We start from the raw sequence: 17,300 nt of genomic DNA, 5'->3' as shown, positions 1-17,300 counted from the left end.
TCCCCAAAAATGATCAAATGGATTCCCCAAAAATGATCAAATGGATCCCCCCCAAGGATCAAATGGATTCCCCAAAAGGATCAAATGGATTTCCCCCAAAAGGATCAAATGGATTCCCCAAAAATGGTCAAATGGATCCCCCCCAAAAGGATCAAATGGATTCCCCAAAAATGATCAAATGGATCCCCCCCAAGGATCAAATGGATTCTTCCAAAAGGATCAAATGGATTCCCCAAAGATGATCAAATGGATTCCCTCAAAAGGATCAAATGGATTCCCTCAAAAGGATCAAATGGATTCCCCCAAAAATTATCAAATGGATTCTTCCAAAAGGATCAAATGGATTCTCACAAAAGGATGAAATTGATTCCCCATAAAGATCAAATTGATTCCCCCCAAAGGATCAAATTTATTTCCCCAAAAGGATCAAATGGATTCCACAAAAATGGATCAAATGGATTCCCCCAAAAGGATCAAATGGATTCCCCCAAAAGGATCAAATGGATTCCACAAAAATGGATCAAATGGATTCCCCAGTAAAGATCAAATTGATTCCCTCAAAGGATCAAATGGATTTCCTCAAAAGGATCAAATGGATTCTCCCAAAAAATCAAATTGATTCCCCCAAAGGATCAAATGGATTCCCCTCAAAAAGATCAAATGGATTTCCCCCAAAAGGATCAAATGGATTTCCTCAAAAGGATCAAATGGATTCTCACAAAAAGGATCAAATGGATTCCCCAGTGGATGAAATAATCCGTTTTCCCTGGAGATCAGTGGCCTGGGAGCAGCAGGAGGCTGAGCACAGCCTCTGGGGGCTGTAGGGGGGAGCCGGGATGTTCTCCCCAGGAACTGCCCTGAATTCCCCCCCTGGCCAAGCCCAGCAATCGCTGGGGGGAATCAGGGCTCTCACCCTGCACGGCTCTCAGAATGAATTCCCTGCAGCACGGGCACTCTCGGGACCCTGCAAGTGCAATCACAGCCATCACAAAGCCTTTGTCACTCGGCAAAGACATTTAATACCTCTGTCTCTTTGAAAAGACGTTCCGTGCTCTGGTTTGTCTGAAGGCAGTCTCTGAGTGTCTGTCCAAAGGAGAGCGAAGGGATCTTTTACATTTATTGAACTTGTCAGGGCAGCAATCACTCATCCCTGCTCCCTGGCAGACACAACCCTGATGTTTCAGGGGAACATCAGCCCGTCCTGCCTTGCCCTGGCAGTGCCCAGGGGCTGAATCTGCCTCGTTCCTCGTCCCCACAGCAATGAATCCCTCACAAACCCTCCCGGCAGCGCTGCCAAGCCCTGCGGAGAGCCCGGAACTCCTCTCGCCTTTCCCAACCATCTGCTCCCTCCCTCCGGGCACACCAGGAGCCACGAACCCAACCCCAGCTCTGGAAAAAAAACAATTCACTCCTCCTTATTGCCTCTTTGCTGCCGGGCTGCCCCTTGCCCACCCCTCACCCTCCCTGGATCCCTGAGCCAAACCCTGCCACATCTGGATCCCTGAGCCAAACCCTGCCACATCTGGATCCCAGAGCCAAACCCTGCCACATCTGGATCCCAGAGTCAAACCCTGCCACATCTGGATCCCTGAGCCAAACCCTGCCACATCTGGATCCCTGAGCCATACCCTGCCACATCTGGATCCCAGAGCCAAACCCTGCCACATCTGGATCCCTGAGCCATACCCTGCCACATCTGGATCCCTGAGCCAGACTGTGCCACCTCCGATGCACACAAATATTTAGGATGAGTGATCAGCCCCTGTCTCTTCTGCTGCAGCACAACCTTTCCGTTGTTTTTAAGTTTATTTTTTGGGGTTTTTTTTTGTTTTTTTTTTCCTGCTGCTGCTGTTTTATTTTTCCTCTGAAGAAACCTCACACCTTGAGCAGGTCATTTATTTTGTTTTCCAGGAAGCCTCGCTGAGCAAAGGATGAAGCATCACCCTCAGTAATAACAGCACTTTGTTGGATAACCCATCAGAACGAGTTCCTAAAGAGCCTTCCAGGAGAGCAATGAGCTCTTTGTTCGGATACCACGGGCCTGGCAGCTACAAAAGGAATTATTGAGGTTTTTTTAGGACACGTGGTTTGCTGGAGCACGGCTCCCTCAGAAAAGAAACTGAGCTACCAATGCAACCCCTGCCCCTTCAAAGAGCCACAAACCCCCCAAAGATCCCGGAGCCGACAGAGCAGCTTTGATACCACCTGAAATGTGAAATATTCGAGGGGAAATAAAGAGGAGAACATTTCACAAGTCTGCCTTCCTGCAGCTACCAGTGCCCAGGGCAGAGAGTTCCTGCTCCCACCTGAGCGCTGCCAGGTATTTCACACCTGATTCAGGTGAAAAATTCTCTGCAACAGCTTCCATTGCCACCAAATCGGGATGGGATTGGAAACATCCGGGAGGAATCAGCAGGGAATCACCCTTAACACACCCAGGCAGCCCCAGGGGGGAATAAATATCTCTAATAAATATCTCTAATAAATATCTCTATTTATGGCACTGCAAGCCCTCCACTTGGCTCTCATTGATGGATTAAATGATATTTTTCCTTCCTGCAGCCCCAAATTCTGAGCTGGGAGAGGCTGAAGGTTCAGGAAGGAGGAGCCAGGGCCATTCCCACTGCAGTGGGACATTGGCAGCAGCTTTAGGGTCCAGGCAGGGAGAGCAAACACAACCCCACAGTGCTTTAGCATCGGTTCTTGGAAAAAATCCACACCAGGAATATTTCCAGGCACCCCTGAAGTGTGAGGAGTGAAGCCAAGTGAAATCTCGTGGCAATGAGGAAATGTGTTTAATTACAATGGTGTTGGGATCTGAGGTTCACCAGAAAGAATTGGAGAGATTTTCATAAAATCCCAAATGGTTTGGGCTGGAAGGGACCTTAAATCTTAAATCAGTGCCACCCCTGCCACGGCAGGGACACCTCCCACTGTCCCAATGTCCAACCTGGCCTTGGGCACTGCCAGGGATCCAGGGGCAGCCACAGCAAAGCTGGGAATTCCATCCCCACCCTGCCAGGGAACAATTCCTGCCCCAAATCCCATCTAAATCTCCTTTCCTTCAGCTTCTGGATCGTTCTGCATTTTTCTCTGTGGTCAGCCAGTTTTGCTGGGAGTTCAAAAAGCTCAGAAGCTCAAACACACAGAAAATAAACAAAGCAAACAAACAGGGAAACGCCACAAAAGCCCTCTGGCTGTTTTCTCAGCAGCATCCGAGGAGCAGATGCCACATCCCCGTGCCATAATCCAGCTTTGCTAAACCTTGTGGAACTGCCCTGATTTCCACTGGCTCAGTGCTCTGGGAATTCTCTGCCCAGGGCTGAGGCTTTGCAGCCCTGACTGGAGCTGGAATTTAATCCCTGCCAGGTTGTGGACACACACACATTCACAGAGCTGGGGAATTCCAGCTTGGGAATTCTCTCCAGGCCTGGATTTCTCCTGACTCTCAGCTCCATTCCCAGGCTGACAAGCTGACTGCAGCTTCAGTTAGGGAGGAGTCTCCCAGGGTGACAACACGGTGACAAACAGAGTGGAATTCATCACCAACATTAACCCCTGGTGTCTTTCCCGTGGGACACATCCTGAGGTGCTGTCCCAAGGATGTTTTTCCCAATTGTCCCATGAGCTCCTGTCCTGTCCTGGCTGCACTGACACACTTTCAATCCGGGCTGGCTGTACAATAAATTGGCTTTTTTCCCCAAAGAGGTCTGTGTGTGTCGCTGTCCTTTCTCTCTCTGTGCAGCTCAGTGACCTCACCAGGTGCTGACACCCTCCAGCCCCCGTGGGCATCTCTGCCTGCAGCTCGAGATGTCAAAGGCAGGGAGGAGCTGCCTGAGCTTCCACCCATCACAGAACTCCTGAGCTGCTCAAGGTGCTCAAATCATCCTCTCCCAATTTATGGATCTGTTGTTGCTCCAGAGAGAATCTCTCTGTCCCTGGGAGCTGGACACTTGGCTCATTTTTTGGGAGGATTTTCTGGGTGTGTTTCTCTGGTCAGGGGGGGCTGCAGGTGAGGAACAGGAAAAGCCAAAGGCAGGAACAGCCTGGAGAGCTGGGGCTGGAGAGGAGAAGGCTCCAGGGAGAGCTCAGAGCCCCTGGCAGAGCCTAAAGGGGCTCCAGGACAGGTGGAGAGGGACTGGGGACAAGGCATGGAGGGACAGGACACAGGGAGTGGCTTTAAGCTGAAAGTGGATAAATTTGGATGGGATTTGGGGCAGGAATTGTTCCCTGGCAGGGTGGGGATGGAATTCCCAGATTTGCTGTGGCTGCCCCTGGATCCCTGGCAGTGCCCAAGGCCAGGTTGGACATTGGGACAGTGGGAGGTGTCCCTGCCATGGCAGGGGTGGAATGGGTGGGATTTGGGGTCCCTCCCAAGCCATTCCAGGGTTCCAAGGTTCTGTGCAGGATTCCCAGCAGATTTCTGGCCAAGCCAAGCCCAGCAGGATGGGGATCCCAGCCCCACACCCAGAGTGCCCCAGTCCCCCTCCCACAGGGACAGAACTCTCTCAAATCCAATGCCACCCTATCAGTTAAGCAACTCTTAAATATTAAAACCACAAATTGAAGTTCTTTGCTGGATTTCACCCCCTTTGCAGCAGCACTTTTGTTCCCAGCTGCTTTTCTGGTTTGCTTTGTGTTTTCTTTTGAAATCTTTATGACTTTAGGGCAGAATAAAGAAACTCCCTGGTTTCTGTCAGCCTTTGCTGCTGGTGACTCAGGTGCTCTGGGGGGAAAGCCAAGGCTCTGGCTGCAAATGGAATTCATCTCAAACTCCTTAACTGCTCCCGAATAGATTGAAAGCAGAGATTTAAATCTGCATAGATTTAAAAGTACATCTTCATCACATTTAAAGTTTTAGAAGGAACTTGTGTGTGTGAGTAACACCCAAAACTCATCTTGTGGCTTTTGTTTCAGAATCCATTTCAATAACAATCAGGCACTTTGCATTTTGCAGGAACGGCCTCAGAAGTTGAGAGGAATTTGGCAGGAATGGGAATAAAGGATGGATACACTCAGATTTTTCAATCCTGAAAGATTTTTCTTGTGCTCTTAAACGCAGACATTAAACTTCCTAAAGACATCCTGAGACACGTAATTGGGATGGGAGGATTTTCCAGGAGAATGATTGATTAATGAATTACCTGCGAGTGAAGCTGATGGAATGATGCCCTGGGAGCAGTTACCTGTGGGGCTGGGGATCCCTCCAGCACGGGCTCCTTTCCATGAGGGAAATCTCTCCGAGCACTCCAGGGCACGGGCAGCAAACCAGCTGGAAAAAGCAGAAAGAGAAGCAAATGGGACTGGATTTTTCACTGAAAAGGGAAAAGAAAAAGAGGAGCCACGGTTTCATGTTTGACAGTGCCATAAATCAAGTTTGGGTGGGGTTTGGGGTGGAAGGTGTCAGGAGAGGACAAGGGGGGATGGATTTAAAGGGACAGAGAGGAGCTTTGGCTTGGATTTTGGGCAGGAATTGTTCCCTGGGAGAGGAATGTTGAATTTGTCTTTACAAACGAGCTGTGGATCTGCTGGTAGATAAATCCAGCACTGAGAGATAAAAGAAACAATGGGATGGATTCCACTGATTGATGAATGGAAAAAGAGATATTTGTCTTTACAAACAAACTGTAGGGCTGCTGAGAAATGAAATTGGATATTGAAATATGAAAGAAGCAATGGGGAAAAACCATGAATTCAGTAAGAATTAAAAATGCCAAGGGAGGGTTGTACATCAGAGGGGAATCTCAGGGATCAGGGTTTGGGCAGTCTGGGCCTCTCCAGTCCCTCAGCAATGGGGAAAGAGAGAGGGAAATTGGGATAAAAAGGGAGGGGAGTCCTCCAAAAATCTGAGAGAGCCCAGGGGAATGTCCCATGGGCTCTGCCTTTATTCCATAAAGGAAAAGGACTCCTCTGGCTCCTTTCTGGACATGAACCTCTGGTGTTTTTGGATTCATTTTCCTGACACCTGGCAGGGTGGGGATGGAATTCCCAGCTTTGCTGTGGCTGCCCCTGGATCCCTGGCAGTGCCCAAGGCCAGGTTGGACATTGGGACAGTGGGAGGTGTCCCTGCCATGGCAGGGGTGGGAATGGGGGGGATTTGGGGTCCCTCCCAACCCAAACCATTCCATGAGAAATCACAGCTCGTTTTTACTTGCAGCAGGAAAACTCACCAAGGCAAACTGGCTCCTGTTGGAGGCCAGGACTAAACCCAGCCCTGCACAAATTCAGGAATAATTGAACTGGGAAACTTCCAGGCTCTCATGCAGCACTGCACACTGCAGCTCAGGCAGCAGCAGGGGAAAACTTCTCCTTTGAACCCCCCAGATCTGGTGGGATTCCTTTGTAATCTGCACTCCCCTCCAGGTCTTTTGAAGCTTCATTTTAGGCTGAGTTCAAGTCAGTAATCTTGATTTGTGATTCCTCGTGGCATTCTCACTCTGGAGCTCTCTGTTGCTTTGTTTGCTTGGAAAAGAGGATAAAAAACAGAGAGTGGAGAGAAATCACTCTGTAAATCAATGCCTGGCGAGCCTTTAGCTGAGAAATGATTTTATTTATTAAAGATGTGAAAATCCCCCTTTCCATTTCACACCTAAATCTTCACTTAAGCAAAGATAACTCCAGTCCTGGCTGAGGAACAACCAGGGAGAGCAGAAATGTTCAGGAGCAGCAGAAATGGTGGGGGTTGAGCTCGTCAGGATTTTATAACACACAGAAAAGAGACAGTGCAGTTCACAAGACCAAGAAGAGAGAATAGAATCTGAAATATGGCCCTAAAATCTGCTCCATCAACAACAACAGCTTTTCCCAGCTGTCTGACAACTTTAAAGATGCTCCATCAGGAGGAATAACAGAAATATTTGTCACTGAGGTCAGTGGTTGTTTTATCCCCAGTTTAGATTTTCTGGCTCATTCAGGAATCAGAGGCTTGTGACAGGCCCGGGATGATGAAGGATTTGGGCAGTGCTGGCCCACAGCACATCCCCCACCTCTGCTGTGTCCAACCTGCCCAGGAATTGCCCTTCCCTGAGTCCTTTCTTATTTATATTCATACAAATAAAGATTTTTCTGGTCATATTTTATAGTGGAGCAGCATTATTTTAATATTAACCCATTCTCCTGCTAGAGAAATTAAAGTTCTGCTGTGGCTTCCCAGTGATTTGGGAAGAGAAAATTCCTCTTTTAACATCATTTACTTGATTTAATTTTTTTTTTCTTTCATTTGAACTGGAAAATTCCCATTTAGCTGAAACCAAATTGTGTTGATTTTAGATTACAGAGGTTTTAAGCAGCAGCAATTTTGGGAATGAGGAAGGAGCTGCATTGGCAGCAGGGCTGGGTTCAAGTCTTGCTTCTCCATTCAACAGCCCTTTCCCCATCCCTAGGATTGGAGGGGATCTTGGGAAGGAATTCCTGGCTGGGATGGAATTCCCAGAGAAGCTGGGGCTGCCCCTGGATCCCTGGCAGTGACCCAGGGCACTGGGCTTGGAGCAGCCTTGGAAGGTGCCAGGGTTGGAACAGGATGAATTTCAGGTCCCTTCCCACCCAAACCATTTGGGATTCTGGGATTCCATCCAATCTCAGAGCAGGATTTTCCCTGTGGATCCCTCAGCTCTCTGCAGATGCTCAGTCCCATCCCATAATCCCATTATCCCATTATCCCATCCCAGTTCCTGCTGGGGGTTCAGGAAGAGTTTTGTTGCTGCAGGGAGAGGGGACAAACATCCATGAGAACCTGCTCCTGCCCCCCTCCTGTCCCACAGGAACACCACATGGCTGTGCCTGGAAAATCCCCCCAAAATCAGCAGGGAAAACAGCAAATCTGGTTAAAAAGTTAAATTTCTGTGTTTGGCTGGGATGGGCTCCCAAAGAGCTCCCAGGAGGTGAATCCTCCCCATCCTGTGTTTTAACAGGGATTAAAGAGCAGCTCCTCCTCTCAAGGAGCCTCGAGAAGCTGAAATAAATGATTGCTCTTGTTGGGATCTCTGAGCAGGGGGAGAACCACAGGAGGCACCACAGCATCCAAAAAAATCAGAAAATAACATCGTGGTGCAAGCACAGCACTATCACAAACAACTTGTAACAATTGAATTCATTATTGAAAGCTAAATTTCCCCTATTTTCAGCAAGTTCTTGTGCCTTTGGGATGGATTGTGCAGCTCTGTCCCCTCCAGCAATAAAACCTTAATAGACTGAAACTTTTCAATTGTGTGGCTGGCAATGGGATGCAGTTTCATTTTATAAGGGGCCATCAATAATACATAAAAAAATATTGTAAACCAGAATGTGATTATTTTAATTCCTCAGAGCAGGTCTGGAGAAACAGGGGGTGAAGTGCAACACTCAGCAGGGGCCAAATGCAATTATTTCTTCCTGTTAAATTCCACTGGAGCAGGTCAGACCCTGCTGTTCCAAAAAACTCCCTCCAGTCTTGGTGCCCAGAGAATTGTGGATTCCTCATCCCAAGGCCAGGCTGGATGGGCTTGGAGCACCCAGGGATAGTGGAAGTGTCCCTGAACGTGGCAGGGGGTGGAATGGGATGAGCTTTAAACTATGCAATTCCACCTTCATTAAATCCTAATCCTAAAATACCACCCCTGCTCAGCAACCTGCACCAGCCCCTGGGTCTGAAATTCATGAACTGGGCAGGAAATAAATTCTAAATTGTGTTTATTCAACCAAAAACCTCTCTGGGGGCAGAGGCTGGGGCTTGAGGACACATTTTTCCATTTTCCACAGCTCTGATCCCTGGCCTGGCCACGGAACAGGGACACACTGGGGATGTCACACGGGGAAAGAGAAAGAGTTTCCTGCAGACATTGTCACCCCTGGCAGGGTGTGATCCTCGGTGACACAAGTGGGACAGCAGGGAGCTGAATCAGCATTCTGCACTGCCCATCCTGCTTTTCCATGGCCAGGATGGCCAGGGGACAGGAGCTGTGACAGGGACAGGAGCTGTGACAGGGGGGACAGGAGCTGTGCCAGGGGGGACAGGAGCTGTGCCAGGGGTGGCTGCAGCCCCCTCAGGCACCCCCTGCTCCTCCTTAGCCCATTCTGGGACCTCCTGGAAATCTCAGCCACAGTGAAAAGCCATTCAATCGTGTAGGGGAGGAGGAAGAGGAGCAGGGGTTTAAGGAGCTGGGATTTCATTGCAAGGCAGATCTGTGCTGGAAAGGGTGAACTGGAATTTGTTTACCTCACATCCATGGAATACCACTGAGTGTTCTCCAGGCTGACTTTTAGTTTACTCCTCTTTTACCTAAAAAGATAAATCGTGGGGTATTTATTTAATATATACACAGTAATTAGCACATAATCTATTTTAGCATCATGACAGGGGTGGGAATCACGGACCTTGAATGTCCCCTCCACCCCAAACCAGTCTGTCACACTCTGCTCTAAGAGGATCTAAATCCAAGCACTTGATCTCTCGTTCAAGTACAATTAAAGCCATTTAATTAGCATTTCATGTGGTGAGGATACACATCAAAAGGCTCACACAGCAGAAGGTGAGAGATCATGGAACCACAGAATCTCCTGAGCTGCAGGAACCCCATGGATCATCCACCCCAACAATCCCCCCCGTGCCCCGGGGCTTTGTCCAAACCCCTTTGGGCTGGGATTTCTCCCTGTCTCGCCTTGCAAAGCCCAGCCCAGCTGTCCCTGGGCCACCCCAGGCATCAGGAGGGGACATTCCTGTGGGCATGATGCCCAGAGCAGCTGCAACAGAGGCTACACACAGAGTTAAGGGGAATAAAATTGGTATTTATTTATTGAGAGGCCTTCAAAGGCCACACCCTGGCAGTGCCAGTGCCTGGATGGCTCCAAGATGGAAGCAAAGGAGAGCTTGGGTCACAAAATCTCACATTTTTATAGGTTTTGGTTCATTTGCATGAACCCGCCCTCCTCTTTCCACGTTGTTTATGCTTGGGGCCTGAAGTTTGAAGAAATTGTCCTTGAGTTCTCAACTGGAATAGACCTGGTTTGTCTCCACCACCCCAGCACATCAGAAAAGCACAGCCAAGCAGAACAGAAAAACTTTAAATTAAGGCACGGGGCAGACAAGGCCAGCACGCCGTGCACGGCAGCAGGAACACATCCTGCCACATCAGCATTCCCGGGATAAACTCACCCCAGTGCATCACTGACAGCAATGGCAGCACTCAGCAGCACCAGGAGATGTGGGACAGGCCCTGGGGCAGCAGGAGCAGCCTCCCTGCAGGGCTCCTCCCGCTCTGGAAAGCACCTGCCAGGTGAGTTCATCCAGGAACAGCACCTGGGGCTCACACCTGCAGAGCTCCCCAAAACAGAGAGCATCAGCAAAGGGCCAGGGAGGGGAGCAGGGACCTGAGAGCTGGGGACAAGGCAGGCTCAGAGCACCTGGGCCAGGTGAGCACATCCCAGAGACATCACCTGGGCCAGGTGAGTACAGCCCACAGCTCAGCCAGGGAGGACCCAGGAGAGCACCTGCAGAGCCCCTGGGAAGTGGCTCCAGAGCTAAAAACTCTTCCTTCAGCAGCTCCATCCCTCTGATGGCTTGAGAGGCTGAGCTGGAGCAGAGGCTGGGCAGAGCTAAAGGAATAAAACAGGGATTTATTAAAGGAACAAAGCAGGGATTTATTAAAAGCCCTTCCAAGGCTCCACCCTGGGCAGTGCAGGAGCCCCAGATGGGCTCAGAGTCCCGAGTTTCACACTTGGATCACTTTGGGTCCATTCCCACCTTGGCTTCATTGTCCAATCCCAGCTCCAGGCTCTGCAGTCCCATCCTCCCACATTCTCTCCTCCACTCGCTGCTCTTTGCACTTTTTGGGGCTGGAGCTGCAGCGTGTCCTTGGTTGTGGGGCTGGCAAAGGATTGTTTGGTGTGCCTGAGCTGGGAGGAGAGCTGGGAACACTTTGTGTGGAGCTCAGAGTGACATCCCAGGGCAGGATAGAATGTGGGAAATAGAAAAATTAACCTGAAGGCATCACCTCCCCTGGAGACAGATGTGGGGAGCTGTGCTGGGCTGTGCCATCTGCGGTCACATCAGGGCAGGACACACAGATCCAGCAGCTCCACGTGCAGCACTGGGGGATGAGGAATCTGCTTTTCCTTTTCCTTGGCTCTGCACTTCTGGCAGGAGCTGCAGCCCCAGGCTGGCCCAGCCCTGCTCCCCTCTCTGGGACCAACGCACTGAACGTTGTGACATTTCACAGCTCCAGAGCCACATCAGCGCTGCCATCCGCTCCAGGAGAGAGCATTCAGAGGAAAACAACAGCACTGCAGGTGACACACGGCAGGGCTCGGGGGGCCAGCTCTGTCCTCCCCCTCCACACTGTGTCACACCCGGCCTTGGTGGCAGATTGTCACTCGGATTGACTCAGAGAGACCTGCCCTGCTCAGCTCTGGCCAGGCTCCTTCCCAGGCTGACTCCACGAATCCCTGAGTGGATGATTCCCCATTTATTTAAAGCCCTTCCAAGGATTCACCTTGGGCAGTACAAGGATTTCTCCCAAATATCCCAGCACACAGCTCCATGAAGCAGCTCTTCAAATCCAGCCTGTTTTGTATCATCCTGCTGCAGACAGGTAAAGATATTATAAAAGAAAAGATATTATAAAAGAAAAGATATTATCAAAGAAAAGATCTTATAAAAGAAAACGTTCTAAAATATGGTTTAGGCCCTGCTACTCTAACCAAGCTAGCAACTAACTTGTAAGTTCCCATAAGGAAGACTTAGAGGAATGAGAAAACACAAAAATGAGTTAGCACAATAAGCTATTTTAGTAAGAGAACCCTTTGCACCTGCAGAAACAAGAGGTCTGTCCCATGAGAATCAGTGAACAAAATATGTAAATAATCCAAGAAAAGAGAGATTTGATAGAAAAGTAAAATGCCAGTTACTGACCAATGAATTGAGTGGCAAGAGAGCTCCAAACCAACTGGAGTTCAACACGAGGTCTGTAAAATCTGTATAAAAATGAGTTATGTGAATAAAGAATTGGCTTTTCCTGCATGAAGGAACTGAGTCCTGTGCTTTATTGCAGCACCATTGGTTCTGTGTGAGAAGGGGACAAAACAAACACGGTTTGCATCCCACAGAGGCACAGCTGAGAGTTAAACCCCATGGATCTGTAGGAAAACTCACAGTTAATTAATCCCCCCTCATTAAACCGAGCACATCCCCATTCATCAGGGCGTGGCTGTGTCCAGGAAAAACCACCTGTAAATGAAGGAACACCCAGCAAAGGACTGACAGCAATTTCACTCATTAATTAGAGCCTAATTGGGGAATGTGGGAGGGCAGGGGCAGCTCCCATCCCTGCTCTGGCACTGTGACCCCAGAGAGCAGCTGGAGCTGGGCCAGGGGGTTTTGGGATGGATTTTAGGAAAGGTTCATCCCTGTGGGGCCCTTCCAGCCCAGGACATTGTGGGATTCCCAAATCCCCTTCCCTTGCAGAGCTCCCAGCCCCTCAGGGTGACTCTGGGATAATTTGGGGGCTGTTCACTGCCTGCACCCTTTGAATTTTCCTAATTCCCAATTCCCCAAGTGTCTCCAGCAGCATGGCAGTCACCAAAACAAAAAGCAAAGAGGATTTCTCTTGGTGAGATTTTTCTCTCCATTTTCTTGGTGCAGCTCTGAATATTAAAACCCAAGAGCAGTTGAGGATGTCCTCTCCCCTACCCTGAGGATTTTTAGGGAAAAAGATTTCCAAGATCATCAATCCATCTGAACCCCACTAAACTTCACTGCAGAGCACCCCAAAAATTCCTGATTTTAACCCTTCCAGTCATGGAGACTCCACAGGAACCCTCATGAGGAACATTCCCACACACCATAGAGTCCCTGGAGTGTGGACAGGTTTTGGGATGGGGTTTTCAGCCTGTGCAAACCCCACAGCTTCCCTGAAATGTGTCCCTGCCTCCAGGGAACGAGGACCCAGCCCAGGCACAGTGTCCTGGAATGCTGCTGCTCTGCTTCACACTGCAACTGCCTAAAGACAAAAGGAAACATGTTTGCTGCATGAGAAATGTGTTCCTAGCTCGGGAGAGGGAAGAAAACTTCATTTTCTTTAAAGAATAGCTGGAAAATTGGATATTTCTGAAAAAGAAACCCTGTGAATATCAAGCAGCCGAGTCCCTGAGGAGCAGCAGCTTCCCAAAGAAACCTCTGAGGATCCTTCCAAGCACACAGCATGAATGAATAATTCCTGGAATAATTGTCAGGGGAAGCACATCGATGCCTCGACAACCTCAAGTGAGGGATAAGTGCAGGGAGACAAATCTGAGCTGGGTCTCAGTCCAAGAATTTTGGTGACATCGAGGTGGAGTTCACCCCAGCCATGGCAGGGACACCTCCCACTGTCCCAATGTCCAGCCTGGCCTTGGGCACTGCCAGGGATCCAGGGGCAGCCACAGCAAAGCTGGGAATTCCATCCCCACCCTCCCAGGGCAGGATTTCTCCCAAAAATCCCGTGCAGCTCCTGTGGCACACCCAGAGTGACCCCGAGCTTTGATAATCCCCAGCCCCGCGCTGCTGCTTTGTGCAATAAATCCTCGGCTCAGCTTTATCCACTCCCATCCTGTGACCCCGGGGAGAAGCCGAGGGCACGGATGTGACTTTGCCATCCCCGAGCGCTCAGCACTCACACAGAGCTCGGGGACATCGAGGGATTGATCCCCACAGCCCCCAGGAGATCTGCAAAGAGATCCCGGTGCCTTCATCTGTGCAGAGTGAGACAGGCACGATCCGGCTTAGCCACTAATCCCTGCTCATCTCTGCCCCAAGATTAACTCTGACAGCACTGACAAGGAGCTAAGCCTGGCTCCGAGAGGCAGGCACCGAGCTGGGACAGCTATTGCTGTCACCGGGACAGGCAGCGACTTCTCCTCCCAACAGCAACGGTGACAATGATCCCGAGGGAAAGGGGTGGGAATGATCCCTAGGGAAAAGGAGTGGGAATGATCCTTAGGGAAAGGGGTGGGAATGATCCTTAGGGAAAGGGGTGGGAATGATCCAGTCCTTAGGGAAAAGGAGTGGGAATGATCCTTAGAGAAAAGGGTGGGAATGATCCAGTCCTTAGGGAAAAGAAAGAGTGGGAATGATCCAGTCCTTAGGGAAAAGAAAGAGTGGGAATGATCCAGTCCTTAGGGAAAGGAATGGGAATGATCCTTAGGGAAAGAAGTGGGAATGATCCTTAGAGAAAAGAATGGGAATGATCCTGTCGTTAGGGAAAGGAGTGGGAATGATCCAGTCGTTAGAGAAAGGAGTGGGAATGATCTTTAGGGAAAGGAGTGGGAATGATCCAGTCCTTTGGGAAAGTTCATCCCCAGAGCGTGCTGGCACTGCCCAGGCTCCCCAGGGAATGAGCTCCAGGACACCAGGGATGCTCAGGGTGGGATTGTTGGGGGGTCCTGGCCTGATCCTTGTGCTCCATTCCCACTCAGGACATTCCCAGACTGTGTTCCCAGTGACCCAGGGCTGCAGTCCAGGACTGTGGAATTCCAGACACGCCCAGGACCTCCCATATGGGACTGGCAGAATTCCCTGTTCCAGCCCTTTCAGAATTCCAGTCTTTGCCTTTCCCAGAACCCTGACTCTGCTCCCCCTCTGCCCCAGGGTCCTGAATTTGGCCAAAGGGGCTAAAGTGGAGTCCTCTGAACTGTGGAATTATTAAGGTTGGGAAAAACCTTTGAGACCATCAGCCATCATTCAGCAGCCCCGTGGTCACCCCATCCCTGTCCCCAGGTGCCACATGTGCAGGTTCTGAGCAGTCCAGGTGACTCCACCACTGCCCTGTTCCATGGGGAAATTTTCCTTAATGTCCCATCTGAACGTCTCATGGTGGCACTGAGGCCATTCCCTGCTGTCCTGCCCCTCGTTCCCTGGGAGAAGCCAGCTCAGGGCTGTCACAAGAGCCAAAAATAATCCCCAGGATTCCAAGGGTTGGGACATTCCCCACCAAAAGCATCTTTTTCCTGCTCAGCCTGCAGGGTCGGGCACAGCCCCTCACACACCACAAAGACCCCTCCCACCAGAGATTTTCAGGATAATCCCCAGCAGAAGAGATAAACGGTGTGACTTCCACGGGTGGGATCCAACCCAAATCCTTTTGATTCATCCCAAGCTGTTAACAGCAGTGGTAATGAGCATGCACTAAACATTCCATAAAATATGTAAAGCCTGGATGGCGCTCAATAGATCTTGGCAAGTGCCTCGTTTAACCTTCACAGCTCATGAAAAACTGCTCCAGCTTCCCCTCTCAGACATGAAAACCATTGATTGTTTACAGCTCCGCATGACCTTTAGTGACAAGGCAGGAAAAGATGAGATATTCGGGTGTAATTCAATCATGAAATATGCTCCAAATTAGGTGGGGTTGCAGAGAGCCCACGTGGCTCCTGCACATTTATTTCAGCTCCGAGTCTCATCCAAGCCTTTGGAGAAGGTGCCTAGGAAACTATTTCAAAGTGCAGATAAACTGTTAATGTCTGGGAGACAGCAGGGCTGAAAAGTTGCTCATAACTATAAAATCTATAATTAATTTCAAAAACATCAGCTAAACGACATTTTGCTGTTATGGATGTGCAGCACAATGCACCGAGATCCTTTCTTAGAAAAACTGTGCAAGGATTTCTGCAGGCTCCCGGGGAATGTTCAACCTCCACAGCACCAAACCCGTGTGCCAGCCCTTCCATCCCCCTTGGGAAATGGATTTGTGGAGTTCTCAGGGCCTGCCACAACGCTCACACAGCTGTGTGCACACCTGGAGGTGAGAAATGCTGACTTCCAAATGCCACGGAACAGGACAGATATCGCTGAGACAGAAAGGGCAGCTGGAAAAAAGTTTCAAAGGATGGCCCTGCAAAAAAAAAGACTGGATATTTTGGAGAAATCAAACTATGAAAGATGCATTGTAATTAATCCACGAGGGGTGATTTTAGATAATTGACTTTCAGGCATTTTACAGTAGGAGGTGACAAAAGCTGATAGGCTAATAGTATAAGAAATAAGAAATAAGCAATGCTTATAGTGTATTGTAATTAGGAAATAATTGGCTTCTAATGGTGATGGCGTGGATTACAACATCTGTATTGTATGAGACTGAAAATGGAATAAAAGTTTTCTCAAACACCTCTCAGTTGCCCCATCTCTGGGTCAGAAAAAGGCAAAACCCAGCAATCACCCACCTTGAGCCTGAGATGAGACCTTCGCTTCCCTGCTGATCCCACGACACTCAGCCCTTCAGGGGTTAAAAACAGGACAGCCACTTTTCCTCTCCTCCAGGATCTCATTTCTCCTCCTCCTGTTTCCAGTTTATTTCACTCCAAACCCTTCTCACCACCCAAACTCCACCTCCTGTGACAGGGAATTGTTGTCTCTTCCTACAAACCTGTAATTACCAGGCAGGAGGAGCCCTGAAATGGATTTTTTTGGGGAGTGCAGTGTTAGAGAGACACCTGGGAACTGGGCTGTGCCAGAAGATATAAATAAAATTCTAAATAAACGGTTATAAAGTCTTTCAGTGGTGGTGACCCTGTGGCTCCTGCACATGGCAGAGGTCAGGGATGGACATTCCCAGGGAGTGTCCCCTGCCAGGCTGGGCACACTCAGTGACCTCAGCTGCTCCTCAGGGCCATCCCCATCTCCAGAGCTCCGTGATTTCCTCTCCCAAAGGCTGAGCCTGCAGTGGTTTGAGGGCTCTGCAATATTCCAGAGGCTGGGATCCCTCCCGGAGCTGCCCCGGGCAGGAGTAGGGCTGAGGGCAGGGCACAATCCCTGACCCCTTCCCAGCCAAAACGACCCTTCCAGCCCATGCGGGGACCTTTCCACTGAGAAACGGAGTTTCCCCTAAATCCACCCCGAATTCTGCAGCAGGAGGCTCAGCAATCTCAGTCCTGGAATGACTGAATGCAGGGACCAGTGGCTGTTAAACCCTGAGCCATGTTCAGCTCTTTTACAGACTATTAGAATTTAAAACCTTGAATGCCCGTTTCAGGAAAAGAATTCAGTCTGGTTTTTAGGGATATGCAGCAGCTGGATCACCCCAAATCTGAGGATGGGAAGGAGCTGAGTCCAGAGGATCCTGCTCATCACCATCCTTCTTTTAAAAAGCAGTGCTCTGACTCACTCAAACACCTCAAATCCCAGCTTTTACTGCTATTTCTGTCCCACTCTGTGTCTGTGCTTTATCATTTTCACTGCAGCTTGGGCATCAGAGTCACTTGTGGAAAGACAAAGTTTCCTTCAATAGGTGTTGGTTTGGAAAGGCTCCCAGAATGTCCCCCAAAATAAAACCTGCAGCCTTCTGAGGCAGGATGAG

General features: G+C 49.6%; 1 long non-coding RNA gene across 1 annotated transcript; it reads right to left on the bottom strand.

Moving 5' to 3' along the window:
- Nucleotides 1-5,191: 5,191 nt before the first annotated feature.
- Nucleotides 5,192-16,284, bottom strand: LOC148223068 (uncharacterized). The gene is made up of 4 exons (XR_015805039.1): nucleotides 16,168-16,284; nucleotides 9,194-9,256; nucleotides 6,171-6,462; nucleotides 5,192-5,272 (listed from the first exon to the last, which is right to left on the bottom strand). It is a non-coding gene; the product is annotated as an uncharacterized LOC148223068 (long non-coding RNA).
- Between the last annotated feature and the right edge of the window lie 1,016 nt (nucleotides 16,285-17,300).

The sequence above is a fragment of the Sturnus vulgaris genome, chromosome 8, assembly GCF_052056855.1.
Source record: "Sturnus vulgaris isolate bStuVul1 chromosome 8, bStuVul1.hap1, whole genome shotgun sequence".
In the NCBI taxonomy this organism is placed as follows: Eukaryota; Metazoa; Chordata; class Aves; order Passeriformes; family Sturnidae; genus Sturnus; species Sturnus vulgaris.
Note: the sequence above shows the minus strand (reverse complement) of the source record. Positions and strands in the feature narration are given on the sequence as shown.